Source organism: Ictidomys tridecemlineatus, chromosome 3, assembly GCF_052094955.1.
Source record: "Ictidomys tridecemlineatus isolate mIctTri1 chromosome 3, mIctTri1.hap1, whole genome shotgun sequence".
In the NCBI taxonomy this organism is placed as follows: domain Eukaryota; kingdom Metazoa; phylum Chordata; class Mammalia; order Rodentia; family Sciuridae; genus Ictidomys; species Ictidomys tridecemlineatus.
The window spans coordinates 31,465,847-31,493,501 of record NC_135479.1 but is presented as its reverse complement, the minus strand read 5'-3'; the positions used below and the strand labels follow the sequence as shown (position 1 = coordinate 31,493,501).

Genomic DNA, 27,655 nt, shown 5'->3' with positions numbered 1-27,655 from the left:
TGTGCCCCCAAATATCTCCTTGGTCTGCTAGCCAGGACATGAAGCTTTGAACTAGAGATAAAGCTTTTGGGTCTATAATTTGAAATGGGCGTCTTGCAGGCAGCACACTGGCACCTCAGAGATTCACTCAAACAAGTAGAAACAATGTCAGACCTTTCCTAATTCAAAGGGTCAGAAGCTAAGAATCCAGAACACCAAGAGGGGATGTGACTTGGAGAGGAAAGGGACACCACCTTATAAATGCTACCACACCCTCATAGGGCACCTTCCCTGGCTACAAAAGCAACCTGAATCTGAGAGTCCCGGTGTCTGAGCAGTGGTCTCTAGTCCCAGGGGCAGCCTAGGTACCTGTCCCTCATTACCTGCTCACCTCTGGGACTCCCGTCTCAGCTCCCTGGTCTAACAGTCCGCACACTCAGTGGCACAGGTGTATGTTGGAGCAGGTGTGAGATAACGCTGCAAGCAACTTGTGCTACTAGGAAAGAACCAAAGCATGTAAAGAACTCCGCATTTAAGAAAGCAGAGCAGATTCTAGGTGTTTCCTATAGCAATGTCGCCTTCCCCACCGGCTGCAGTGCATGCACCCATGAGTAGACTAAGAAGGGCTGAACATGCAGCAAAGCACAGAGGAACCTAACCGTGAGCCCCAGGAAGGCAGGGACCAAATGCATTTATCTTGCTCCCGGCTGCGTCCCCACAGTCAGCCCTGGGCCCGGCAGAGGGCAAGGCCGGGAGTGTTGGTTCAGTGAATGAGAGAAGAAAAGAACACTCAGCCAACATCCTGAGAGCCGGACAGTGCGCTAAGACCACCTGAAGACGACCGATAATGACATCAACCACAGCTAATTCCACTGGGCACGCATTGTGGGCAAACTAGAGACAACCCACTCTGCCAAAGGAGGAACCCCAAGATCCAATTCTACCACTCTGCTTCCAGGGGTGCTGTGGAAGCTGTGGTGCTGACCTCACTGAACACCCTAGTCACGATGATGAAGACAGACAACCCCGATAAAAGAGCCAGGGGCCGCACCACGCACAATGCTAAGTGGGAAGAGCGTACATCTGCTCTTCAGAAACGCCTACACCAAGGGTCTGTACACACGGGGACGGCCTGGAAAGCAACGTGACCCACAGGCAGGATGGTGGGTGGACGTGTTCCTTTGCTTTGCTTAGAATTTGAAAATTGCTGCTGTAATGTTGCATTCATTATTGAAAAACAATGTTTAAGATATTTTTAAAGAGCTATTTTGGAGTCTAGGTCTCATAATTCAAATTTTGATGATAATACACTATAGAGTATTCAGTATACCAATTCGCACTCTTTTGCTAGATTCTTAGTCCAGGACACACCACATCCTTATTACCCATGGCAATAAGGCAATGGGAAGGACCAGGATGGTCACAGCGCATTTCCAGGAACAATGGTGAGCAGGAGCACTGTCTACGGGCTGCTTCATTGAGAAGCTGGCCTTGGTAAGATGCTGGCAAATTTTCTATATGGAACTCCACGGCAGAGACATTACTGATATGTGTCTGGCATGGCTAAGATGTGGCCTGAATCCTTAAGGCATCATTTTAAAGATAACCAAGGTAAATTCAAAATACACGCCTGGTACCACTCTCTATATTCTGTTCAAACACTGTATAAATTAAGACCCTTTGTAAAATGTCCTATCCAATGATTCAAACAACAACAACAACAACAAAGAATATCTTGTGGTCTTAAAAGCATTTAAACTCATCTAGTTTGGACTACAGTGACCACATTCACAGTTTTATTTCATTCCTCTGTAAGACAGAGCTTTCTCAAATCCCCTGAGAGGCCCAGTCGTAGGTTATTGCACATATTAAATCAATGGATGAGATCAATGAATTCAATGAGTTTACATCTTCATTAAGAAATACTTAAAAAAAATGGGCATTATTTTCACATTTCAATTCCTATTAAGAATAAGTATTAAAAGAGGTTATTTCACTGTTACACTTTTTAAATTCCAAAAGGTTGCAATTTTTATGCAACTCCCAAAAAATCAAGCAGAGGGGATCTTACGAAACTACAAGGGAGACCAAAAGAGTAGAGGAAAGAACCCAGAGAGAAGGACGACAGGAGGGAAAGGGAAGTAGTAGGGGGTGAAACTGACCAAATTATGTCATGTGCATACACAAATATGTAACAACCAATCCCACTGCTATGACTAATTATAATGCACCCATTTTAAAAATGAAAAAAAGAAATGCACGTACACAAGTAATAGCTGTTTCTCCTTTACAGTAGCGATGTGAAATCTTCTTTAAAACAAATGTTCTTATGATCATAGAGTGAATCAATATAAAAATATATTTAGTAATTCTGAAACACATCCCTTGAGAATATGGTTAAAAAAAATCACAAAAGTTTGATAAAAAGCAGCATTTGGGGGGTACGAACCTAACATTTTTCATCTCTCATCTTTGACCTTCCTTTTTCTCCTCCTCCTCCATTGGCCACCCATTCCTCTATCTCAAAAAGATGCACCTATCCCAACAAAGGGAGTCCACCAAGGCAGGACTGCTGCATTTCCTGTTTGCTCTGCATGGGACCCTGCCATGAGCTCATTTTAAAACACAAGGCAATGCCTTCAAGAGCAGGTGCTATGCTACCTCCTGCGCAAGAAAGAAGGGGAAATGAGGAAATAGACACATATCTGTTTATCTTTACAGAAAGAAAAGCAAGAAAGACAAACTAGAAAACACTGAGGTTGGTTGCCTCCAGGGAGGGGAGATAGGGTAGGAGGGAAGTCACAGCACTTCTCTCAAGCTGAGTAAGATTAGATGAACAAGAGGGACAGCAAAAGGAGGAAACCCTGAGGCTGGAAGCAAACCGTGCCCATGTGCCTACGGTGAAGGGCGTGGGGAGAGCGTGCCCAGGAGTTCATGCCCACAGGATCTGAATGGATGAGCAAAGTGCACAAGCCCTGAACACTCAATAGGTCAGTCTTCCACAGTGGCCTGGGCACACCATGTTGACCCTGCTTTAGATGTGCTAAAGTGCAAGCTTAGTAAAGTGCTGAGGGTGACAGGGCCCTCACAGAGACAGAGATTGAGGAGGCACAAAAGGACCCTGGCAGAAGAGCCAGGACTGGAGGAATAATGTGGATGCTTGACTTCTGTGTGTGTGTGTGTGTGTGTGTGTGTGTGTGTGTATACATTTACTTACAAATGTCTCCCAGATCTCTGCTGAAATGGCCTAGAAGCAAAGATATCCCAGTAACAACCAGCAAAGAAAACAACCTTAGAGAAATGACTAACTCCAGGTCTGGGGCAGGGCAGGCATGAGAGGAACTTGGAGCAACGTGGTATGCCAGAAAGTTAAGAAGCACTTTAAAATGCTGGAAGGAATCAGAATAAAGGGCCTCCCACTGGTCCAATTTAGGCACCAAAATGATTAACTACAGTAATGATTATAAGTCACTGAAATAATAGTCCACATCTATAACGGCAAAGAAGGAAGGGCTCCTTCTCAGCAGAATGCTGACTGCCAACTGGAAGACACTGCAAGAGTGCAGGAGGGGGGCGATCACCTTGTAACCACCAGTCAAGACTAGATCAGGCAAGACACGCAGGCAGAGGCTAAGCAGAGTGGAAACTTGGACAAGGAGCGGATCTTACAGCGTCTACCCAAAGACTGCTTATTAGCTGCAAGAGAAAACCTAATTACCATACAGTGCAGAAATCAAACAACACCTTGGCCAGGTCATCAAAGAGAGGCAGATGGACATCAAGTGCCTCCAGACGTGATAGCCTGAGAAGGACATGAAAAACACTTAACATCATATTCTGGCCAGGAATGCATCATTTGCATTTAATCATGAGGAAATATTGGACAAGAATGTTCTCATGGAAAAAAAAAAAGGGTGGGGGGAGGTGGATATATTCTTTATATATGGCAATATCACGGAAGGCAAAGAGAGGCTATAGAAACATTCCAGAGTACACGAAAGAGACAAAAAAAAAAAAAAAAGTCACACCTGCTCCTCTATTATGTCCTATATTGGAGGGAAAAAGAATTCCACAAACGACATTCGGGGTTGATGGAATGCGTATCAATGAGATCGACGTGAAGTTTCTAAGTGTCCTGTAGCTGGGCCGGAGAATACCACTATTCTTAGAAACCAACCGAGTGAAGGACATATGGGGGTTCTACGTACCTATTCTTTAAGGTGTTCCCTAAGTCTTAAATTATTCCCAAACACAGAGTAGAAAAGGAAGAAGGAGGAGGAAAGGCAGCAATTTGGTAGACAAAGCTGAGGCCGCGTCCACTGACCCAGCACGTGGCTCAGCTGAGCTCACGTGCTCCTTCGAAGCTTTGCTCCGTTTCCCCATCTGTAAAGTGGGTCAGATGGCTCAGCTCCTGCCTGCCTCACAGGTTCTGCAGAAAGATAAAGTGACACACAAGCATGCAAAGGCAGTAAAACTGATTTAATCGCATCTTCTGAGGGCGGTCATCACTGGGCTGTTTCTCTCTCCTATTGGGTATCAGATTTTGCAAGATAATAGCTGAACTCTGGCAAATGTGGATGACTTCAAAAAAGGGAGTCAAGGTCACAGAACTCTTTAACTGGGTGTTGTCGGATAAATATTTGCTTAAATACAATCCCCAAAGTCATCAATGTATTCTAGGATCATTTCGAAATGTGTGTATTTGGAAGCAAAAGAATTACAATGGCCAAAGATGGGATAATATACTAAAATTAACCACAGCTGTTTAGAGTGATTGATCACAACTCATTTTCCTCTACTGCTTTTCAAAGTTTATACAGCGGTTTTGTACTTTCTAATTTGTAAAGACAGTTCTGTGGTTATGGGAAACGTTCCCAAAGGTCTTCAAAACTTCGCTCCACCTTCACAAGCCCTCCTCATACTCTCAGCTGGTAGTCAACCCCAGAAAGAAGACCGCGTAAGTGCATGAGTGGAACAAGCAATTTCTGCATATAAAATGAAGAATGGGCAGTCTGGAGGTTTTCAAGAGATACTCTGCCAACTTCCTGGTCCAGATTTAGACCTGCTCCCTCTAACCAAGGGGAAAAAAAAATTATTTTCAACTTCAAGTCCTCACAAAAATACCACAAATTAATGACTACGCATTCCTTCGGGAGAAGTCCAATCATCAGCCACCAAAGTTTCTACTGAACTTGGCCCTTGGGGCTCCTGAAAATACCCTAGACTTCCTTCCTAGTAGCTGAGCAACCTGAAAGACTTGGAGAAAGACCAAAATCTCAAGGTGGCCCCTCAGTGCATTCAACTAAGAAATACACCAAGTTTCCATTCTGCCCATCTCCCTGCCGATGTGGGGACAGGATGTCCATGTCCCAAGGAGGTGTTTTGCCAACATCTCTCAGATTCACATCAAATATAATATTCAAACCAATTAGCTCCAACAGCATCAGGAGCAAGCAGCATCTCCACGCTCTCATTACGGGGCCATCCTATTCAATTCCTAATGAGAGGAGAGACAAAGGCAGTGGATGCAATAGGGTCTACTTCAAAAATTCTTTTTCTTTTAGAAAACAGATCCTCTTTTGTTCTGGTTAAACACCAATTACTCTGCTCTCTCTAACATGCAAATCAGCTGAAAATAGGGCAATATGTAGCTCACTCCAGTTCCACTGCAAGTTTGAATGAAGAAAAGAGAAAGAGGACAGGGAGGGAGAGGGAGAGGGTGAAAAGAAAGGGGAGAGAAAGAAGAGGGAAAGGAGAAAGGCAAGATGAGCGATAGAGGCAAATCCCTGGGGGTCTTCAATTCCAAGTACTTTGTGCTCAGATAAAGCTCTTTTCAAAAAGCTTTTTTGTATTATCTGTGCCGGTGCCCACAAGCGGTGATTTTGCCATTATCCAAAAAAATAAAGCAAGAAAAGAAAAAGCACATTAAAGTATACAATATAAGCAAGAAAAGCAAAAGTAGCCAACAAAGCTATTTACCCACAGCTCCCACTTGCTACAAACACCCTCCAAAAAAAGCGATGTTGCTGGCATCACATACCAGAGCAGGGGAAGGAGGAGGAACTCACAAGTCCTACCAGCCCTGGATGGTAAAGGGTCCCCAGGCAGGAGGTGCTGTGAGGACCAACCCAGGAAGCATCCAGCTCAACCTCTGACTCAGGCACTGGGGTGCTCTGTTTCGTTTTTCCTCATTTTCATTGAGTTTAACTACTTTGAAATTTCAATCCTCCACACACATTATTACTTTTCTTTCTTTTCTTTTCTTTTCTTTTTTTTTTTTTTAATGCAGGTGGGTATGTGGTGGGGTATATCCGGGTTCTCTCTGCTCCCAAGGAACAACACAGCACTTCTCAGTCCTCGCTGTACACCTGTCACCCAGGAGAGCTGGAGGAGAGGCACACCTGACTCTCAGGTCTGCCTGAGATCTGAGCCTCTGCATCTCTAACATGCTCCCAGGTGATGCTGGGACCACTTGGAGCCACCTTCCTTGCTTCTGCCTCTCATTTCAGATTTTGTCTTGCTTGACTTCTTCCCTCATCCACCACCCCCCAATTGAAGTGAGGAGCCCGAAAACAACAGCTCCCTCATGCTAGGCTTGGATGGTCACACTGCCCCAGGCACCACTGAGTTTCTCCACAATGCACCCAAGCGAGCACACTCAGGTCAGAAGGGACTTCAGGGAGGAATGCAAGTCCAGGGCCAGAAGTGACCCTGTATTACTGCTGAGGCTCCCCCAAGGACAACCAATCCAGGACTTCAAGTCAAGGAAGGGCAGCCAAGGTGAGCAGTGACCAGAAACAGGGCTTCCTGCTGCTGGACTCAGGTGCACCGCGAAGAACTTGCGGCACACACTGGCACTCAGCAGAGGGTCAGCCTCCAGCGCCCTCTCTTACACCAACCCCAGTCTGAAGGACAACTGGGCCCCTCTCCACTCCACTCAGAACTCGAGTGTCCAGCTGACAACACTTCCCACTAAACACCCGCTCCAGGAGGCAGTTTCTCTCGGCCCGCCCCAACCTCAGAACTGCTAGCCTGGCAGGAAAGACTACAGGGTGAAATGACCCAGTCACAACGAGCGGATCCCCCCCCCCCGCATTTCCCCTTTCTGGATCTGCCCTCTTTAATCTGGGATGCCAGTCAGGGCACAAATGTCCCACCCCTGTCCCAGGACAAGAAAATAAAGACACTCACATTTGCTCGGATCCCTTTAAGTGCCGGGACTGATCCACTACATTTCATCTCATCTAGACCTCCAGAGAGACCCGCAGTGTTGACACTACCTCCATTTGGCAGGAGAGAAAATGGAGAGGCCAAGAGGTGACCCTCTGATGGGGCTAGCAACAACGGCGGGGTAGCAGAGGCGGCGCTGTGGCAGCTGGTAGGGTGGCTCTGGAGGCAGACTCCACAGGTTTGCATAATGGCCCGACACTTACTAACTGCACAAATAGGAGCCTCTTTCAGCCTCGGAAAACGGGCTAAGAAGCATGCTGTTCTCCAAGGGGAGTTGTGAGGACTGACTGGGACATCCTGGAGTTAAGGTGCCATCATTCAAGGTCAACAAGCTGGGAAGGGCTGGACCCACCCTTGAAGGGAGGTGAGCTGGGGCTAGGGCTGGGCTGCACGGTTTGGGACAAGCTCGCAACTTTAAAGTGGTTAACTTCACTCCCATCTGGTGAGGACCACCACATACGCACAGGTGGCCTTGGGGACTCAACTTCAGCTGGGCAAACCACTTTCTAGGAGCCCAGAATATACACTGTACAGACCATGGGAAGCTGTTAGAGTTTCCAGGAGTCATGAGGTCCAAAAGTCTCAAGTGGCAATGGAGTCACCGGTGGGCTGAAGCAGCCCTGCTGACTGCTCTATGCACTGGAAGCCAGCAGCTCACTCACACCCACCACCTTTCCTCACAAGGAAAATCCTCAGGAGGGAAAAATGGACCCATAGGCATCATGGCAGGGTGTAAAGTGCAGGACAGAGAACAAGGAGGGGCGGGGAAACCACTCCACCCTCTCCATCACACACCGCATCACACAGCAGAGCAGGTCCAAATCAGCACCAAACACCCAGGGCAAAGCAAAGGGAGGGGGCACAGAGCGCAGGGAACCTGCAGGTACGGTAAGACGGAAGAAGAGAAGGAATGGCACATGCAGACAGACGCTGGTCGGTGTCAATCAGACAGAAGAAAATGGAAATGGCTCTTACTTTTTAAGTGTGCATGTCAGATGAGACAGGGAGAAAACTAGTTGGCTTTTAAGACAATCCTGAATCAATCCAAGAGACAATGACCTAAATACGCCGACCCCCCTGGAGGCTGCCCCCCAAAAGCGAGGCCACTGGTGCTTGGCTTGACGCTTTCCTTTCCTGGGAGACCTTGTGTGATGGACAGATCTAAGAAATACCCTATAATCTGCATTTACGCTATTTGTCTCTTTGATACATCAAATACAGATATTTGCATCATTTATTTTAACATGCGTGATTTTCTTCTGAAAGCCAAAAAAAAAGAGAAAGTCAGTCTGATCCCCAACCCCACTCCCTCCCTCCCCTCTCCTCTTCTTTAGAAGCCTGAAAACTTAAGCTTGGCACCCCTGACAAGCCAAATTGATCTGGAAAGATCTTCAGAGGCCAGTTGCATTAAAGAACAAATAAAGGACTCTCCTGGCAGAGGAGACAATAAAGACAAAGGGGAGCCCAGGGGTGGGTCCCTCTCACCATTGGCAGCCCCTGGAGGTGAAGGCAGGGAAGGAGGGCGGAGGAGGGCAGTCACCCCAGGAGCTGCTCCAACCCGCTCTATTCAGCCCACATTATCTGCTTTGTGGTGCAACTCAATTATGTACCCTGCCACCACAGCCTTCAATGAAAAGCCCTCGCAGGGGCCCAGATGAAGAAGAGAGGTTCAGCCCTAGTAATACTGGGAGGCCCACAGGTGGGGTCCACTGCCCCAGTACACGAATAGGCACCTATGAGTTATGCAGCCTCCGGGGTCTCCAAGGAACTGGGGCACAATCAGTCTGTATGGGGCCCTGTCAAGTCCCTTATCCTTTATTTATGCTCTCACAGACACCTGAACAGAAATATGGGCATGCAAGAGCCACGCACCCCATATTTCACCACCAATCAACTCCAGAGGCACATCTTCTCAGCCTCCCACATAGGCTCCTATTTGCCAAATGCTACTGTGTGTCTCCTCTGTGCAGCAATCCCTGGGGACAGCACAAGGGCTACCCCAGCCCCGGAAGGGTAGGTGTGCCTCCCTACTTGCTGGAGGAGCAAAATGCAACAGTGGGGGATGGTGGAAGTGAGGGCTGGAACCCAGATTCCACCCAGCTCTTCCCAACACCTGTGTCAACCCAGCAGGTGTCCCAATGCCTGCTCTGAACTTTCTTTGTGCATCACTCGCCTCAGATCAAGCTGTTCATATTTTTCTTTGGCCATTTTCCTTTCCTAAGTCACGCACCCAATATTCATTGGTTGAGCACTTGCATGTCAAACAGTATTCTGGGTACTGAGAATAACCTGAACAAGACAGGTAAGGTAGATAAGAGTCTCAAAACAAACAGAACTGCTTCCATGCCGCCACTCAGCATCCCCCCTCCTTTCTCTTAACTCAAGATGGGCATGTGATCCCTGTTTTTCCTCCTGGAGAAGCCCTGCCACAAGATCAAAGATGGCGGGCAGCTGCAGGATGCTCCTCCTTGCAGAACACAGACAGCATACAATCACTGCCTGTGGGTCCTGAAGTCCTACGAGGACAGACTCTCCATAGCCCCACTCCCTTCCCACCATTCCTGTGTCCTGGGAAGGCCTCTGTCCCTCTGATCCCTGTGGAACCAACAATACCTCAAACCCTGGTCACGTCAAGTTCAGCCTCAGCAAGCGTGCTGGGCCCTGCTCCGGCCTCCTCCTCTACCATGCCTGGCCCTCAGCTTCCCAGAGGGACAGCCATCCAACCCAACAAGGCTGTCTCCCTGACACCTCTCCAACTTTAACATAACTTCCTTTAAAGGGCCTTCTGAGGACAACATGCATAGCAAACATGCAAATACCAGGACTCCAAAGAGCAAGTGCGGAGCATACAGAAGACCGACGTGAAGCCAGGAAACCAGGGCCTTTGACCAAAATGACCCAACTTGTAGTTTCTGAAATATCAGAACAGTATCTCTCTTATCGACTCTCACAACTATCATGTACCTAGTATTATTCACAGGTCCCAGATAAGGAAACCGAGGCTCAGAATTTAAATGATTTGTCCAAGTGGCAATACTGGACCTCAAAGGGGAGCCTGCTAACTTTAACATGCATCCCTCTTCCTCTCTGCCCTATGCTCTCTGGTGTGGTAGGAAATTAAATCCTTACACATCTCGTCCTTGGCAGCGAGGTGTATTTAAAGTGTGTCTACGTTTTACATTAAGATGATAGGGTGTTATGCAGTGGTTGAAAATCATGCTGTTATAGTGGACATGCAAAAATCATTACAGAGTAACATTAAAGAAGTGAAGAAGCTGAATCTCCAGACATACACCCCACCGAACGATTCCATTTCGGTTTTATTTTCCAGCTCTTGTTTTTAAATTTACATATTTACATATATTTATACATCTCTACATACACACAAAAGTGAGGGCATCAAAGTATCCTTTTTTTTTTTTTTTTGCATTTTTCAATAAGGAACGGGCATTCCTTTTCTAATTTAGAAAAAGATATTAATAAACTTTACTTCTGAAAGGGAACCACTGTTCTAGCTTGGCAACAAACCAACTCGGAACATGAAGCAGGGGCCCCCAACCCAAGTCACCTCCTGGCCAAGGACGCAGCCACGGTGCCAATGCTAGCCACTGGTTGCCAAGGTGGTAAACATAACAGCAACAGCTGCCAGGGATCCTGGCTGTCACCAAGGCTGTCCCCGAGCCCCATGGCTAGCCTGCAGCACAGAGGTGAATGTCTTTCCAGAGGAGAGGATCCAGCGTAGGGGAGGACCTAGCATTGAAGACACCCAGTACGTGGGACAGAGGCTGAGGAGAAAGCCCTGAGCACAGGGCAAGGAGTGAGGCTGAAGACTGAGCCTCCACAGCCTGGGGTGATTTTTAAGCCATAAACACACGAGCCCCACCAGACAGCTGAAGGGAAAGGCACCTACACCCTAGGAATTCCCAGCATGGTCCCCAGGTCACAGCTGTGGGAAAACTGTGAACAATGCATAGGTCCCTAGGAAGGAACAAGGACGGGGCTGGAGGCGTGGCTCAGTGCAGAGCCCTGGCCTGGCATGCACAAGGCCCTGCATTTACTCCATCCCCAGCAACGCAAAGAAAGAAGAGAGAAAACGAGAATGGAATCTGCTTATCAGGGACGTGCCCATGCCGCATCCCTGGCTCCTGTGTGACTTTGGGATGAGTTAACCAATCTCTCTGAGCCTGTTTCCTCACCTGGAAATCTAGGCTAAATGCCAATCCTAGAAGAGAATGCTAAGAGCTGAAAGAAACCGTGGCTGTTCCGCTACACTGCTGAGAGGACACGCAGGCAGCTGCTGGAGAGGTCCTCACAGGAAGGAACCCGCAGCCCTGTGGGTGAGCTGGGAAGCAGAGCCTCCATTCCCAGGGGAGCCTGCAGATGACGGCGACCCCAACTTCCCCTTGACCTCAGCCTTGTGAGAGACCCTGAGCCAGAATCACCCTGCTGACAAGCCCACTCCACACCCCTGCCCCTCAGGTGCTATGTGCAATAATCCATGTTTGCTATTTCAAGTTGTTCAATTCTGGGGTAATTTGTTACACAGCAGTAGACAACTAACGCAGACTCCGGTTCCTGGCACATAAGAGTTCCTGTAATATTTCCTTGATAATATTTCCTTGTTAAGACTACCAGAAGATACGATGCTGATGAATAAGAGCATTTTTAAGGGAAAAAAAATTAAATGCCACCGTGTTAAATATAGACACTAATTAAATGCATCCAGATTTTATAAATATTGAAATACGAACAACTATAGATAATGATGAGGTACTATATGTTTCAAAATGATGGAAGAAAAAATTCTGAATGTTTTCACCATGAGGAAATGATAAATGTGTGGAGGAGACAGATATGTTTACCCCGACTTGATCATTACTCAGCATATACATACATCAAAACATCACAAGGTACTCTATAAATATGTACAATGCTTATGTTTTTATGTATCAGTTTAGAAATTTTAATTTAAAATTTTCTCTAAATAGGCACAAGAAATATGTCTTAGAACATAGGAAATGCAGTACCTGCATGTACTTCCTGGTAGCTAATGTAGGTGTGGTTCAACATCTCCTATGTGGAGGGTCCGGACCCTGGGTCACCCCAAAAGAAGGTCATAAAAGTAGGTGGAGAAATTCGTCCACCTCCTTCTCAAAGAAAATAAGCAGAAGCAGCAGACAGGTGGGAGGAGGTGTATTAGAAAGTCAAAACGGTCTCAAAAGCCTCCAAAGCTGATCCTCCCGGAGCCCCCTGTGGGAGGAGAAGGCCTCCAGTGGTTCAGGCCACAAGCCTTGAACTTCCTCCTGATTCTCCTCCCTGCACTTCCACGACCCTGTCTTCAGCAAATCCCACGCCTCGACCTTCAGCACAGAGCGGGAATCCAGCCGCTTCGCACACCTCCCTCACCACCCTGTCCCTGGACAAGGCCTGCGGCTCTTCTTTGCTGTCACCTATGCTCCTCAGCAGTCTTGATGCCACACAGGAACAGGTGACCCTTCTAAGATGTAGGTCCTCTCTTGGCGATCCTTGACCTCTACCCCCTTCTACACAGATAGATGCCACATCTTTACTAGGATCTGATGTGACTGGTCCCCCTGCCTGTCCCACCGTGGCCCCTTCCACGAGCCCCTACCTCAGCCCCTACCTTCACACACAGCAGGCTTCTGCCTCCAGGGCTTTGCCCTCCGCCTGGAGCACCATCCCTAGGCAGCACAGCACACATAAGGGCTTGGCCTGACAAACTGCCTGGAACACTCCTCCCACTCTGCTGCAGTCCCCTGCCTTGCTCTGTGTACTTTATCATATACCTCATTAGCACGTCGCAAGTTGTCCCTGTAGCCTCCCCAGTGCCTAAAGCAAGGCCTGGCGTGGGGCAGACTCTCTGTGCGTCAGGAGGAAGCAGGCTTCTGGGAGGGAGGGCCAGGTGGGAAACATCCGGCTCTGAGCCCTGTCCACGCTCTGTCACAACTGCTCGACTCTGCTGTGGCACGCTTTTGTTTGTTTGACCGATGAATCAAAAGGATGCATTTGTCTCTCAAATATAAGATAAATACAAAAACACATGCTGCACCATAAGACACTGTAAGATAAATATAAAATATGAATCTGCTTCTCAAAATAAGCTACCATAAATAAATACACACACACACACACACACACACACACACAGAGTTTTCCATCTTCAAACTGGACGATGCTCTCATTGGGTGACGAGCTGGCTGGTGTGACGGGAGGAGGTGGGCCTGCCCACTTCCATTAGAGCCCTGAGGACAGCAGGGCAGTATGGGTCTGGGATGCTAGAGTGTCCCATTGCTGCTCGAGTGACTTCGCCCAGCCATGTCTTTAGCCACTTTGGAGGAAAAGGTAGCAATTCACAGACACTTGCCGAGTTCTTCAGGAAATGGCAGACCAGAGCAGAGGAGGGTGGGGGACAAGAACAAAGCCAGAATATGTCCAGAGGAAAACGTCCTGGCACTGACGGATTCCTGTGTGATGCAGAAGAATAGTCGTGAAAACAAATATACCCAATCCGGCAAGGCGGCCAGCTAGAAGACAAAGGCTATGCTTATTTTAAATTAACTACCAAGAACAAAGGATAACTAGAGGGCACTCTTAAAAAAGAAATCACTTGCCCAAGTCTTTCGGCTTTAATTACCACTCAGTTCATAGCTCGGGGTTTCCTACCACAGTGGCCTGTTTCTCTCCCAAACCCTGCTCTGTCCTGGCTCTGTCCACTGGAGGAAGTGTTTTAACCAGATCCTGGGGAGTGTTGCTTTCTAAGGCCTGAGTTGTCCAGCTGCCCTGCCTGACCCCCACTGGTCCCTAGCACCAAGCCCCTCTGCATATCCACCGAGGGCGGCCACCACAACAGCCCTCCAGGGAAGCTGCAAGGCCTGGCACTTTTAACCACCACCTACGGAGAGGGCAGGGGACCCAATGGGCTGCTGGTCAACCCTCCAATTTGATCAGTATTTTGCCACCAACAAAGAGTAGAGAAGAGGCTGGGTGCACGCCTACAATCCCAGTGACTCGGGAGGCTGAGGCAGGAGGATCGCAAGTTCAAAGCCAGCCTCAGACATTTAATGAGGCCCTAAGCCACTCAGCAAGATCCTGTTTCAAAATAAAACATTTTAAAAAAGGTGGGAGAGGGCTGAGGATGTGGCTCAAGCGGTAGCACGCTCGCCTGGTATGCGTGCGGCCCGGGTTCGATCCTCAGCACCACATACAAACAAAGATGTTGTGTCCGCTGAGAACTAAAAATAAATAAATAAACATTAAAAAAAAAAAAAAAAAAAGGTGGGAGAGGGGTGCTGGGGGTGTGGGTCAGTGGTTATGCCCCCGGGGTTCAATCCTTGGTACCAGAAAACAAACGAGGGTATCTTCAAACTTTCTGAACCTACTCACGCTTTGGTTATCTTAAAGCCAACTCGAAAGCAGAGCCAAGGCCTAGCCCTCCATCCACATGGGGGAAGGGTGGTATCCTAGAGTCCCTGGAGGTAACAACAGGGTGGAGCAGACCCCTGTGGCACTGTAGGGAAACCAAAGCAAGGAGGAGCAAAGTGGCCTCCCAAGGTGACAGATCAGGGTGAAGGCCCCACCACCACACCATCTGGGTCATTTGGGCTGGGCAAGCCACAGCGTGAGCTAGAAATCACAGAAAGTAATCCATCCATTCCTGGATCTTCTGGGAGGGTATGCCAAACAAGAGGGTAAAATTTTTTTTTTGTTTCTCATTTAAAAAAAAAAAATATTTTATTTTTAAAGGTACAAACCACACCTTGGCTAATTATACCAAAAAAAAAAAAAAAAAGAAAGAAAGAAAAAAAACTTGTCCTGGCAGATCAAGAAGCCAGAGTTGGAAGAATGGGAGAGAAGAGCTAAACAGCTCTGAGAGATTTCCAGAGGCATGGAATAAGTAATGCCAGAAAGCAATTTGCTAGAAACAAGAAAAACCCACAGACTCTTTCTATGAGCCGGGTGCACTTCTTCAGGTCCTACCAATTCATCTAATCCCCACAGCGACTCTTAAAGGATAGGCGATATCCCTGTTTTACAGATGTGGAGACTGAGTAACAGAGAGGTTAAATAACTTGCCCAGATCACACAGCCAATAAATAGAACCAGGATGTCAGCTTTGGCAGCCTGGCTCCCGGGATCCGAATCCTTAAATATTATGCTAATTAGTTAGTCTCTCACTCTCAAAGTTTCTCCATTCTAAAGTTTTCTTAAAACTTCCCCCTTCTATTTGTTGTGAATTTGCTTTTAAAAAGTTCTTAACCCATATTCTGCAAAGATTCTGAGATAACCAACAAGTGGTATAAAACCAACAGTAAAAATTTTAAAATCATGTTGTGGAGAAGGGATATAATACACATAACAATAACAACACCAGCGGAATTGTGACGCCTCTCCACACTGGACTCCGTGCTTCCTAGCAGCCCAAGTAAAAAGGCCAATTTGTTCGACTAAAAATATCTCTTTATCAAAAGAGAAAACCTTTCAGTTCCAGAGAGAACCAGACATTCTCCATTACTGACTTTCCATAGAATTTTCTCATTGAGTATTAAGAATACAGAGAAGTGGTGGACAAATGTCCCTGCTGACATGTTCTGAGTACAATTTTAAAATTAAAATGTATGTAACATGAAAAGCAACTCCAGAGAACGCAATTCCATAAAGAGCTAGCTAATGCTGCCCAGGAACTGGCCTTCCAGTGAGATGCTGTTCTGCTGGTACAAAGTTACCAAATGGACAAAATGACAAAAACCTGGTCCTCTCTAAGAGACACATCCCTGGGTAGCCCAGAGCCCTTCACAGCCCAAGGGCACACCTGAGAAACCCAGGACATCAAGCAGTGACGACGAAGAGGGGCTGCCCACCACTGTGCCCCAGTCGCTCCCACATCTCCCAGGATACCCTTCCAGGGCTCTGTGAGCATTCAGGACTCACCTGGAGGTGGCGGGAAGAGAGCCACTGCTCAGCACCGACGGGGCTCAGTCAGCACTGCCCACTCAGCTCACGGGCTCCTCTTTCCTGACATCTCAACTCTACTGCACTTACTTGGCTTTGAAAGAAGCTACTAGGAGCCCAAGTTCCCCCTCAGCCTGTACCTTCCCTTTCTGAGGCCTCAAAGAAGTGGTCTGCTCGTGCCCGTCACTACATCAAGTAACGACCTGGAGACACACAAGAAGACCACACAGCCAGTCCTGGGTCACTACAAAAGGTTTCATCATTGCCAGGTTTGATGGAGGAGGCTGTGGCAGGAGGATGGCAAGTTGGAGGCCTGCCTCCACCACCTAGCAAGACCCTGTCTCAAAATTTAAAAAAAAGAAAATGGCTGGAGATACAGCTCAGAGGTAGGGAGCTTACTTAAAATCCGTGAGGTCCTAAGTTAAATAGTGCTAATACTCAGAGGAAAAAAAAAAAAAAGAAAGAAAGAGAAAAGCATTTCATTGTGTAGTTTAAACTGCTTTGGAACCCAACAGAACAATACTCTCTGGGCAAGGCATGGAGTATACACTCCGATCCCTCATTTTACCAGAAACAGAGATCAAAGCCTTGCTCAAGGTCACATGCGCTAGAAACTTGATCCCCAGGCCGTGTTCCTTCTGTCACATCACACTAGGATGATCTTGAAATGGACAGAATGAGACGCGAGTGTGTTTTTGGAAAGTGTCCAGCCCCTCGAACACTGCGAAGGTCTGGGGACGAGCAGCACCCGAGAGACAGAAGTCCTAACTGGACCTGAATCGCCCAGGTATCCTTTACCTGTTTACAAGTTAGCAATTAGTCAGAGGCTGTCGGGGTCAACGTGGGGAGGACCAGGGCAGCCAAGAGCGACAGGCACTCTGTGTTTAACGCCCACTGAACCCAGAGCCACGCTAAATGGCAGCAGCCACCCGAATGCACAGCCCCCATGGGTCCCCTCTGGACTGGACTCCTCCTGTCCAGTTTGTTGACTGAAAGAAGTTGGAAACCCTACCATCCACCCTCCCCGAGTCATTATTCAACAACAAACAGGAGCTATATTTAGCACTGTTTCCATGAAGGCGCCATAGGCAAAGGCCACCAACCTCTGAGACGCAGAAAGGTTAAATAAGGTTATCGGACCAAAAAAAAAAAAGAACTTTAATAGGCGTGTTCCATTTTGTATTCATCTGTTCAACACAGCTTATAATTTTATAAATGGACCTTAAAATTAACAGGAGGACAGACCGTTTTTCCCAGGAGCCTCTGTGTCCGTTCTGCAAAATTACGTAAGTCAGAAAATGAGGGTTCTGATTTGATTACGCTTCCAGCGGCCCTGCCAGGGAGGGCCATTCACTGGGCACGCTGGCTCTGCACAGGGCACTCGGGAGAAGGCAGCTGGACAGACCCGTGTTCACTAACTCGTGTAAATAAGCCTTTGAGAAAAAAAAAATAAGCCTTTACACCCTCGGTGATCTCCCCCATCCCCCAGTAAAACCCCAGGACGGGCTGCGGCCCACCCAGATGGGTGAGAAATTACACATCTCTGAGTTGGGGTTTGCCATGTTGCTTGCCCTTGATGGAAGTTTATACATGCCTCCCACACAGGGGTATTGTTAGAAGGAATCAAATAATTTACTGTTGAACACTCTGAGTTTAAAGGACAGAGCACGCTCTTGGGAATGCAAAATATTGCCGTTTACCTTTTCTTAAAAAAAAAAAAAAAAAAGATTATTTGCTTGTCTTTTACAACCAAGCCAAACGAAATATGCCTTGTTCCAAATGTAGTTGGAGGTGCTGAAAACCTCCTCTAATAATCCTATTTCTGCAAAATGTAGAGCTGTTTTGCAGAGAGAAATTCAAATAGGCCTGGAACACGTTCTTGGGAGGCCAAGTAGCCCTGTCACCGATGTCTAGATGTCTTGTCACTGGAGTGCCACCCACGGCACCATCTCTGGGCACACCCGGCTGAGGCCTTTTCTCCCCAGCAGCCCTATAAGAAATCTCCTTTCTTAATTGTTCACGAGAATTTTAATTACAATGTGTTTATAGTGAGATCAGGGGGACCCCCAAGTCTAACGATGGAAGAATCCACAAAACAACTAAAGTCCCGCCACATAATATGGAAAAAATACATAAAAGCCTTCCCTTCCTGTCCCTCTCCCTCTGCAAAAACCAAACACAGAAATTTTAATCCAGCAATTCCATATTGAGAACTGTCTTTACCGGCAAAATGACCAAACAAGTGGGGTTTTCTGTTTTTTAGGTCATCCATGGATGTTCACTGGGCCAGGGATATGGCTCAGTGGTACAGCACTTGCCCTGTAGGGCCTCAAAAAAGGGCCTCAAAAGAAGGCTATTTACTGCCACTGCTGTTTGTATAGGCAGAGCTGAGCCACCCAGCAGCCCAACCACAGAGGATTAGGTAAATGAGGTTCCATCCACACAAGGGAACATTCTGCCCCAACTGGAAACACTGGCGCTGGGTGTGTGTGGAGTGTACCCCCTTGAACACCATGCTGGGGGTAAGCTAGAAAGCTGTGTTTTTTAATAACAGCCCCTAATTTTGTGATACGATATCAATGTATAACGTGTTCTAATTTTTTTTTTCTGATACCAGGGATTAAACTCAGGGGGTTCTTAACCACTGAGCCACATCTCCAGCCCTTTTTTGTATTTTATTTAGAGACAGGGTCTCACTGAGTTGCTTAGAGCTTTGATCAATTGCTAAGGCTAGCTTTAAACTCACAATCTTCCTGCCTCAGCCTCCAGAGCTGCTGGGATTACAGGTGTGCACCACCGCACCCCCTGTGTTCTAATTTTTGAAACAGAAATATGAAAAGTTGTATCTAGATATGCACTGGAAAGCCTAGGAGAGAAAACTTGCTAGTTGTGCTGGATGGATGGATGGATGGATGCATGATAGATAGGAGTCAATACTGCTGTTTTAAGAATTAGTTGTATTACTTTTTTTTTTGTTGGGGGTGACACTGGGCATTGAACTCAGGGGCACTCAACCACTGAGCCACATCCCCAGCCCTATTTTATATTTTATTTAGAGACAGGGTCTCACTGAAATGCTTAGTGCCTCACCATTGCTGAGGCTGGCTTTGAACTTTCAATCCTCCTGCCTCAGCCTCCGGAGCCACCACTATTAAGGGCATGCGCCACCACATCCGGCTAGTTGCATTACTTTTGAGGTCAATGTTTTTTGCTTTTGGAACATAAACCTACTGAGGAAAACAATTAAATTAATAAAAAAGGGAAAATGTCCCCTGCCCCTCCAGAGCAGCAGCCTTGTACATACTGAGTTCTGAGGGGCAAAGAAGAGACACCTGACCGTGCAAAGGCAGATCCCAGACAGAGATGGAAGAACTCTCAACTTCAAGGGGTGTACGGCCTGGCCAGGGACCCTCAGACACATAAGCAGTCAAGGGCACACAACATCTGCACCTGTCCCGCCTGCGCCTGTCCCCCATGCACTAGGCCCTACTCAGATGCAGGCCACCTCCCCGCCACACAATCCCACTAACCAATGACCTCAGGGGCATCTCAGAGTGGCTCAGTTTTTGTGACAAGATTATAAAAGCAGCCACCACTCCAATGTCGAAACAGACACAATGAATCCTCAGTTTGTCTACCAGAAGCTCAGAGAGTAGGAACAAAGGATGGGGCTCCCCACATGGCATACCCTTGCTGCCCAGGAGAAGGCCCACGCTGAATACAACACTTGTGGTGTCGGGCAGCAAATCACCAGTCAGGTGGTCAGCCGGCGAGCTCACCAACCAAGGACAGGTCAAGTTTCCCTAGTTATGGGCTGACAACCACAGAACAACCCTGCCCTCATTCCAGAAGGCTCTCTGGAGCAAGAGACTCTTCTCCCATGGAGGAGTATCCGACTCGAGTCCCTGCAATATACACTGGCTGTGTGACCTCAGGCAAGTGACTGTACCCCTCGGGGCCACAGGTTTGACATCATCGTAGACAGCAGGCAAGATGATCATGAGGACAGTGAGAATGTCTATTGATGGTCCATTTCTATTAAGTACTGAGTTCCATTTGGCACTCCAGAAAACACTCAGTTTTTTCCTTTTAACTCCCACATCCAATCATTTTATCACTTTACCAAAATCACTCTCAGACGAGTGGTACTATTCCAACTCCACAACGACACACAACAGCACCTGGGGCAAGGCAGAGTTCCTCCAAATGCTTCCACAACCTCCTTCAACTTCACTTCCACACCCTCATTCCTGCTCCAAGTCAGCTGGTGGTGACACCTCGGGCTTCGAGAATTCAAATCTCACCCTGCTACTTCCCAGCCAGGTGATGCTGGGAAAGTGACTTATCTTGAATTTCCCATCATCTACAAAACGGGGATAAAATGAGCACCTTTTTTTTTTTTTTTACAGGACTGTTGTAAAGATAAAATGAACGAAAAGAAAAGCGTTCGGAACGGAGCCTGGCACCCAGAGAGCACTTAATAAATGATGATGAATGTCAGCTATTGAAATCCACGCAGCCAGCAAACTCTGACTATGTATTTATTCTCACGGTGCCAGTTACTCTCGAAGACTCTAAGGAAACATAAAAATATTGCCTAGGACGGAGTCCAAGGCCTTCCCTGTCCAGAGGGGAGAAGCCAACGTGAACAAAAGCCCTCCAGCATCCTTATCCAAAGTCCTCCGACCAAACAGGCTTGGGTTTAAGGGTTTCTGACTTCACCCAGGTAACAGGTGGGTGTACTATACAGTGCCTATCCCCCACCTCTACCCCAGGGCCTGGATTAGCACCTGTGATCAAACGTGTGGGTGTTTCTTCGGCAAAAATCCATGCATAGGCACACTGAAGGGGATCAAGAAACACTAGAGAGCCTCGAGATAGCTGGGGAGACGGGCTCAGGAACACACACCTGCAATTCCAGTGACTCAGAAGGCTGAGGCGGGAGGATCAGAAGTCTGAGGCCAACCTTGGCAACTTAGTGAGACTCTGTCTTAAACTAAAAAATAAAAAGGACTCAGGGCTGAAGGGCCCCTAGGTTCAATCCCCAGGACCGAAAACCAGAACAAATCAAGACAGCGCAGGTCAGAAACCACCCCAGCTGCCAGGCCTCAGCCAAGTGACTTACAAACAAAACAAAACAAAAGCCCCACAACAGCACCCTGGTGGTTGACAGAAGGGAAGAGATGTCCAGGTGGGAAACTAGTCCAGTGGCCAGGAAAAAGAAGATGGTGATGCCAATGTAGGCAGCCAAGGAAGTAAGCACTGAGCGACAGCCACCATGCCAACACAGCCCAGGGCGTGCGGCCCCTCTTCTAGGAGTCTTTTCGAGAGGTCTGGTGCATCAAAGGACAAAGTGATTATTTTACCAGCACGAGCACAAACACAGGGCCAAGGAGGGTGCCTGGCAGAAACCAACAAGGAAGAGGAGGTCCACGCTGGAATGGAGTTGGACTCCCCAGTTCATGAGGAGGCTCTACAACCATCTTTTCTGAAGTGATTGGGGTTTGGGGCGTAGCTCATGGTAGAGTAATTGCTTTACGTGTCCAAGGCCCTGGGTTCTATCCCCACACCACAGAAAAACAAAGACCAGGAAAAAAAAAAAAAAACTGACAAACTGCAACAGAACACTAGTTTTGTTTTAGGTGGCAAGAAGTTTTGTTTTAGGTGGCAAGACAGCGCCAGTGCCCAAGGGCCAGGAGAAGTGTCCACTTGGGAGACTGTGGCAGCAGCTTCAGCCATGTCACCTGCCAGTTCCTCCAAGAAGAGCCAAGGGCTAAGGACATGTGGACAAATGCACAGCTGGACGGCTAGGGGACAGAGGGGACCGTCACTGACTGGGGCGGCACACGACCAGCAGGACCATTCAGCAACTCAAAGACCCCCACCAGCCACCTCAGCTGCCAGGCCTCAGACTCTTCCCACAAAATCTCCTGCTCCTTAGGGACAGGGATGGCCTATTCCCCTCCCTATCATCATCTAACAATATCCTGATCATAACGGCTCAGAAATAATTACCTGGTGAATTGAGCCATCACCAAAAAAAAAAAAAAAACCATCCCACAAGAACCCATGGGAAGAGAGCTCCTCATAGACAGAACCAATGAGGGCAGCAAGGAAATGACAGATTCCGCAAGAACTCAAGACCCACCAGCCCTTCCCCGTTAGCAAGCGCTTCTGCAAACAGCCACCCAAAAGGTCTCTTTGGACCCCCGATGGGCAGATGGCTCATGTGTCCCCGGCTCCACCTGTCCTGATGACTAGGGAGAAGTCCTCCCAGAGACGCCACAGAACACTAGCTTAAGACACTGTCCCTCTACACAGCTGGACAGCACAACCATTCTGGGAGCGGGGACACCTGTCGTAAGCAGGAAAGGTGGCAGGGATGGCAGAGAAGGCCTCCGCTGGCATGGTGAACTTGGGTCTTAGGGTGCCTCCTCCAAGTGTACAGCTGGCCTCTGCGTGTCCCCAGACAGTCACTGAGCTCAGCCACACTTAGGAGCAGGGAAAATCCAAACTGCCTCCCAGGCATGTATCCCAGAAGTCCATGGGAAAAGCAACAGTTGCACTCAAAACCGAAAAGAGTCCCTCCCTCCCACGTTTTTCTCTTCCGCTTTCCTACAGGATTCAGGACCTGGAGCTCTGCAGAATCCGTGCGTGGAGATCGGACGAGGGAGCAGACCTACATCTGACACAAGGAGGTGATGCTGAGGGGAAAATCTTGGGGTCACCTGCTTTTTTAAAAATTTTCCAACTTCGAATTATGGGCATTTGTAAGCTTTCACAAAAGTAAAGAGATGACTACAACGAACCCCCAGTGCCCGTCACCCAGGGTCACTCATTGCGAACCCAAGGCCCATCTTACGTCGCTCGTACACGCACACCCACGCTGTATTATTCCATCATCAGCTGAGTTTTCACAATCAACACAACACAAAACTCACGGGGGCCTCTGCTCCGGGCCTCGTGTTTTTTTACCTCCAGGTGTCAGAATCATCCAGAGACCTGCAACCGCCATTAAAACAGGGTTTTCTGGCTGGAACACAGTGGGTAGGCAGAGAAAGGGAGGCACAGACTGGGGACGAGGGCTCCTCAGACTTGTTCTGCACACAGCACTTTTACTGGTGGTGCTGGGGATGGAACCCAGGACCTAAGCACTTCTCTGCTGAGCCACCGCCCCAGAGATCCTCCCTGGACAACAAAGTCCTGCAGCCGCAGCACCTGCTCCAACAGCCAATCCCAAACCCAACAGCCCACGGTGGAGCCAACAGCCCGGCAAGGGAACGTACATGGTTTGTTGTTTATGTTTGATTAAAGGTTGGTTTATGTTTCCTTGGAGAGTTTTTATTTCTATGCCGTTATTTCACCCCTAAAATTTACAGTGTCTGAATTCTTCCGCCCTGTTTGAATCAACCCACCCCCTCCTCTCTCTAGCCTGAGAATGGCCAGAAATAGTTTCCATTGTCATTGACTTAAATTTCCACTTTGATGATGGGAACAAATATTTTTCTTGCCCTTTCCTGCAACAGGAATAAATTTTTCCATTCAGGTTCTTCTAATCAAGACTCTGAGGGCCAAATTCTGACCAAAAATGCAAGGAACACCCGAGTAGACAAGGGACACCTGCCTTCTGTCCTTAGGGTCAAAGCAGTGGGCTTCAGGGCAACACCATGCGCCCCATTCCCTGGGATCAGCAGCTCTCTGCCTCACACTGGGGACAGAGCTGGGAACAGACCTGCCCCTACCCTCACAGAGCTTCACTCCAAAACACAGGGCAAGCTGCTCAGCCCAACACAAAGGTTTCCTTTGGAGGATTTCCCAAGACTGGAAAAAAGAATACTGAGGAGCTCAGCCCTCCCCCATCAGACCACACCTCCCTTCCCAACTCACCCCTCCCCTGGCACCGTGTCAGCACAAATGCAATGGCTCCTTAGGTGAGCAGGCTCCCAGGTGAGCAGAGGCAAGCCAGAAGACAGTCAGTCTGCCTCCTGGCCTCCTCTCCGTGGGGAACTCTCTGGCCCCATCCAGAAGAAGGCTCAGCATGCGCTCTGGTGTAACAGAGCTGTCTCCAGAGAGCCCGGGGTATTTCCAGAACTAACATTTACACGGAATGCTAGAGTGCTGGGATGGCACGGGCTGGGGCAGGGGCTTCCTGGGATCTTTTCCTCTTCTCTAAATGTTGATCTCATGTTCTGAGTCACCTTGCCAAGCGGGGCAAAATGGTGGCTCCCCAAGTGTTTGTAAGTACCGTCCCTATCTGGTGGTGCACAGCAGTGAGAGACGTGACAAGAACACAGCAGCCTCAGAAGCTTGAAGAAGAGACCCCTTGTCACTCTTCCCAGCCCATCTAACCAACCCACGTATACAGGGCCCGGGGTACTCAGAATCCAGTGAAAGTTGCTAGAGCCCTCCAGGCCCCAAATCCATGGCCCCCTAGGACAGCCCAGGTGCTACACCTTCCTTAACAGAGGCGGAGGGGCTCAAGGGAGTGAGGACAAGCGGACCAAGATGATAGCCTGGGGTGGCATGGCAGGAGGCCAGGGGAGGCTTTCATGTCTATTTCCATCCCTAGGAAACAGCTAGATGGCTCAGACAGCTGCCAAAGCCCTTGCTCCCAGGCCTCTGTCCTCTGCCTCCCTGCAGGACTCCCTCACTGGCTGCAAAGACAGCAAGGGTCTGTTTAGTGTTTCCCTTTAGTTGTACCTGAAGCGAGGGTTGGAGGCATCCCACAGCCAGCTGCCTATTTTAAGGAGAGGAAGGCAGAGCAGAAAACTTAGAGGACTCAGAATTCTGGAAGAATTATTCATCCCCTTTGGGCACCACTTAGCTCTTTGATGAAACTCTAAGGACGGGAACCTCTGACCCTCCCCAACTGTCTTAAAATTATTACCTCCACGCGCTGCGCAAACTGGCAGAGAACATCTGACAGCACCTTCCCCTTGGGTCTTCTCCCAGAGGATGCTCCAAACAACCCGGCATACCTAACCACCCTCTCCATTATCCTCCTACAAATTGGCTTATACCTGAAAGAGGCCAGATGTCACCTCTGCCCAGATTCAAATCTCTACATGACTGTTTAAATTAAAAAAAAAAAAAAAAAAATGCCTCTCCTCCCTCCCGGAGAGAGGCAAGACACAGACCATCCCATCCCGGCGACAGAGCCAACCACAGAGAGATCATCCTCTGCCCGAGATGCCTTTCCAACCCTCTCAGAGACACTCCAAGCTGGTATTGAACAAGAAGGCAGGCTGCAAGTGTTCACAATTGCCCTCGAGTCGCAGAGAGTAATTGTGTTGCTTTCGATCGGAACACAGTTCAGCAGCAAGTGTCCAGAAAACTCGCAGGTGGCAGCCTGGTGACCACTCAAAGGAAGGAGGCATTGTCCTTCCAGAGAAGCAGACCGTGAGATGATGCACAGGGGAGCCTGGTGGTGGGGAGGGGCGGGGGGACTCACCATCACCTCACTTGAGGCTGGCACGGAACAAGCCCCTTCCAGTGAAAGGAGACGCCAAGAAGAGGCACAACTCTGCCACTGCCCGGGGGCTGGAAGGGGGGCTGAGTGTGGTTTCCCATCAGACGTGGATGATTTAAAAAATAAAAAAACTCCCACTTGAAAGGATTTTATTTTGTTTGGGATTAAACTGAGCAAACGTATTCAAAGCAGTTTGCAAAAATCAGATGGAACGCAAGCTCTCCATCAACAGTCTCTACCATATTTGATTGAATCTAAGGCCTTGTGGATTTTAAGAGTCATTGCTGTGACCCAAAGCCACCCACTGGTAAGATGCATCCTGATGTTCAAGCGCAAAACGTGGACGAGAATGCATCCTGAATTGAGGAAATACGATGTTCCCAGCGGGAAGCAGGGCAGTGGCGTTCCTGCCCTGGGAGTGACACCAAACCACTTGTGGGATCCTTGAGAAGGACCTTCTGCTTCTCAGAGTCTTGGCTTCCCTGGCATGAAGTGAAAGAAGGGACTTGATGATGATCATTTGTCCCTGGAAAAATGCTAACAGGAGCCCCCAGTCACCAGTGAAGCACAGGCTTTGTCCCTCCCCACTCTCTCCTCACACCCATCTGAGCATCTGGGTCAGAAGACCCTGATGGGCATACTCACCAGGCGCTCCCCAGCCCCACAAGCTCACAAGGCCACAAGGCCAGGGCCGCAGGTCCCCGTGCCCTCTTTGCCAGGGGCACAGTCTCTTTTCAGGGCCCACATACCACCCCAAGGTAGAGGGCCGAGGCCAGCCCTGGAGCCACCAACACCACCGGGAGCTGAGTGGAGGACCCCTCCCCAGCCAGCTGCCTGCATTCCCCGACAACAGCCGCTTGGCAGCCCACATTAGAAAATCTACATCTAACAACCTAGCCTCAGCACCCCGAGGAGCACAGATGCTCCTGCAGTGCTGCATCTTCTTTGCACTTAACAGGCGAAACATCACAAGGAAAGAGAAAAGAGGAACTTGCTGCTCGGCTGCGCCACTCCATTTAGGACCTGGGCTCAAGCTGTAAGTGCTGGCGGCCGGCTGCCCTGTTTCTCCCCGACACCCAGCCCCAGCCCCCTTTCAGACCTGTGTTTCAGACAGGAGGCCCCCACACCCTCTCCCTTCAAGCTCCTTATGAACAGCAGCACAGCCCCCACCAATACACCCTGCCATGTCTCTGGCCCATTCGGATTCCTCATGATAACAGGAAAACTGGCCAGGGCCCACGGTGACCTCAGGAGCAAGGCAAGATTCCCCAGACCAACATTTAGAACATTGCTGCATGAGGGGGACCCGGCGGCGGGAGGGGGACAGGGAAGAGTCCGAAATGGGGGACAACACCAACAGGAGAAGGTCTGAAGGACTGGGCCACACAGCAGCAGTACAAATCCTCACTGGACCCCCTACCTCAGGTTTAAGGTCCTCCTTCCCCATCCTGCTCTAAACCCCTCCTCAGAGCATCTTTCCTGAGAGGCACAGTCCAAGGTCAAGGCTCTTCCACCCTGAAAGCACACTGGCCCGGGCTGTGTCTGCCAGCTGCATGGCCTCAGGAAGAGTCCCTATCTCAGAGTCTTGACTTCTTTATCTGCCACATATGTTCATATCTGTGCCATCCACTCCATGTGTCAAAACTATAAAATAGGATACAGTGGAATAGGGCAGTTATTACTGAATTATGCTAATAATGCTAATTGAGAATGTTGAGACTCTAAAGGCATTAAGTCCTCTTTGTGCACATATTCTGCGTTTCTGATGGGACTCCAATTTTCCCCAGGACAGAGGTTATGTCTCTTTTCTTTTTTTTCAAAAATGCCTAAAATAGGATTCTCCACACATCACCTCAGTTGGTGGTGTAGACTGATGAGATGGCAGCAGACCAAGCTCGGCGGTGCCAGCCCCTCCCCTGGCCTGGACAGACATGGCTAATCAAGTGCACACTGCGCCCACTGATCACCAGTACTCCAGCAGGCGAGACGCTTGCGACAGATCAGAGG

The 27,655-nt window shown here is 48.6% G+C and overlaps 1 protein-coding gene and 1 long non-coding RNA gene across 9 annotated transcripts in view; one reads left to right on the top strand and one right to left on the bottom strand.

The window, feature by feature from the left end:
* The window catches only part of Msi2 (musashi RNA binding protein 2), a 367,496-nt gene that overhangs the window by 286,435 nt on the left and 53,406 nt on the right, over positions 1-27,655 (bottom strand). The gene's annotated exons all lie outside the window — the stretch shown is intronic.
* On the top strand, positions 16,840-23,508 carry LOC144376080 (uncharacterized). The gene is made up of 2 exons (XR_013436145.1): positions 16,840-16,966; positions 20,589-23,508. It is a non-coding gene; the product is annotated as an uncharacterized LOC144376080 (long non-coding RNA).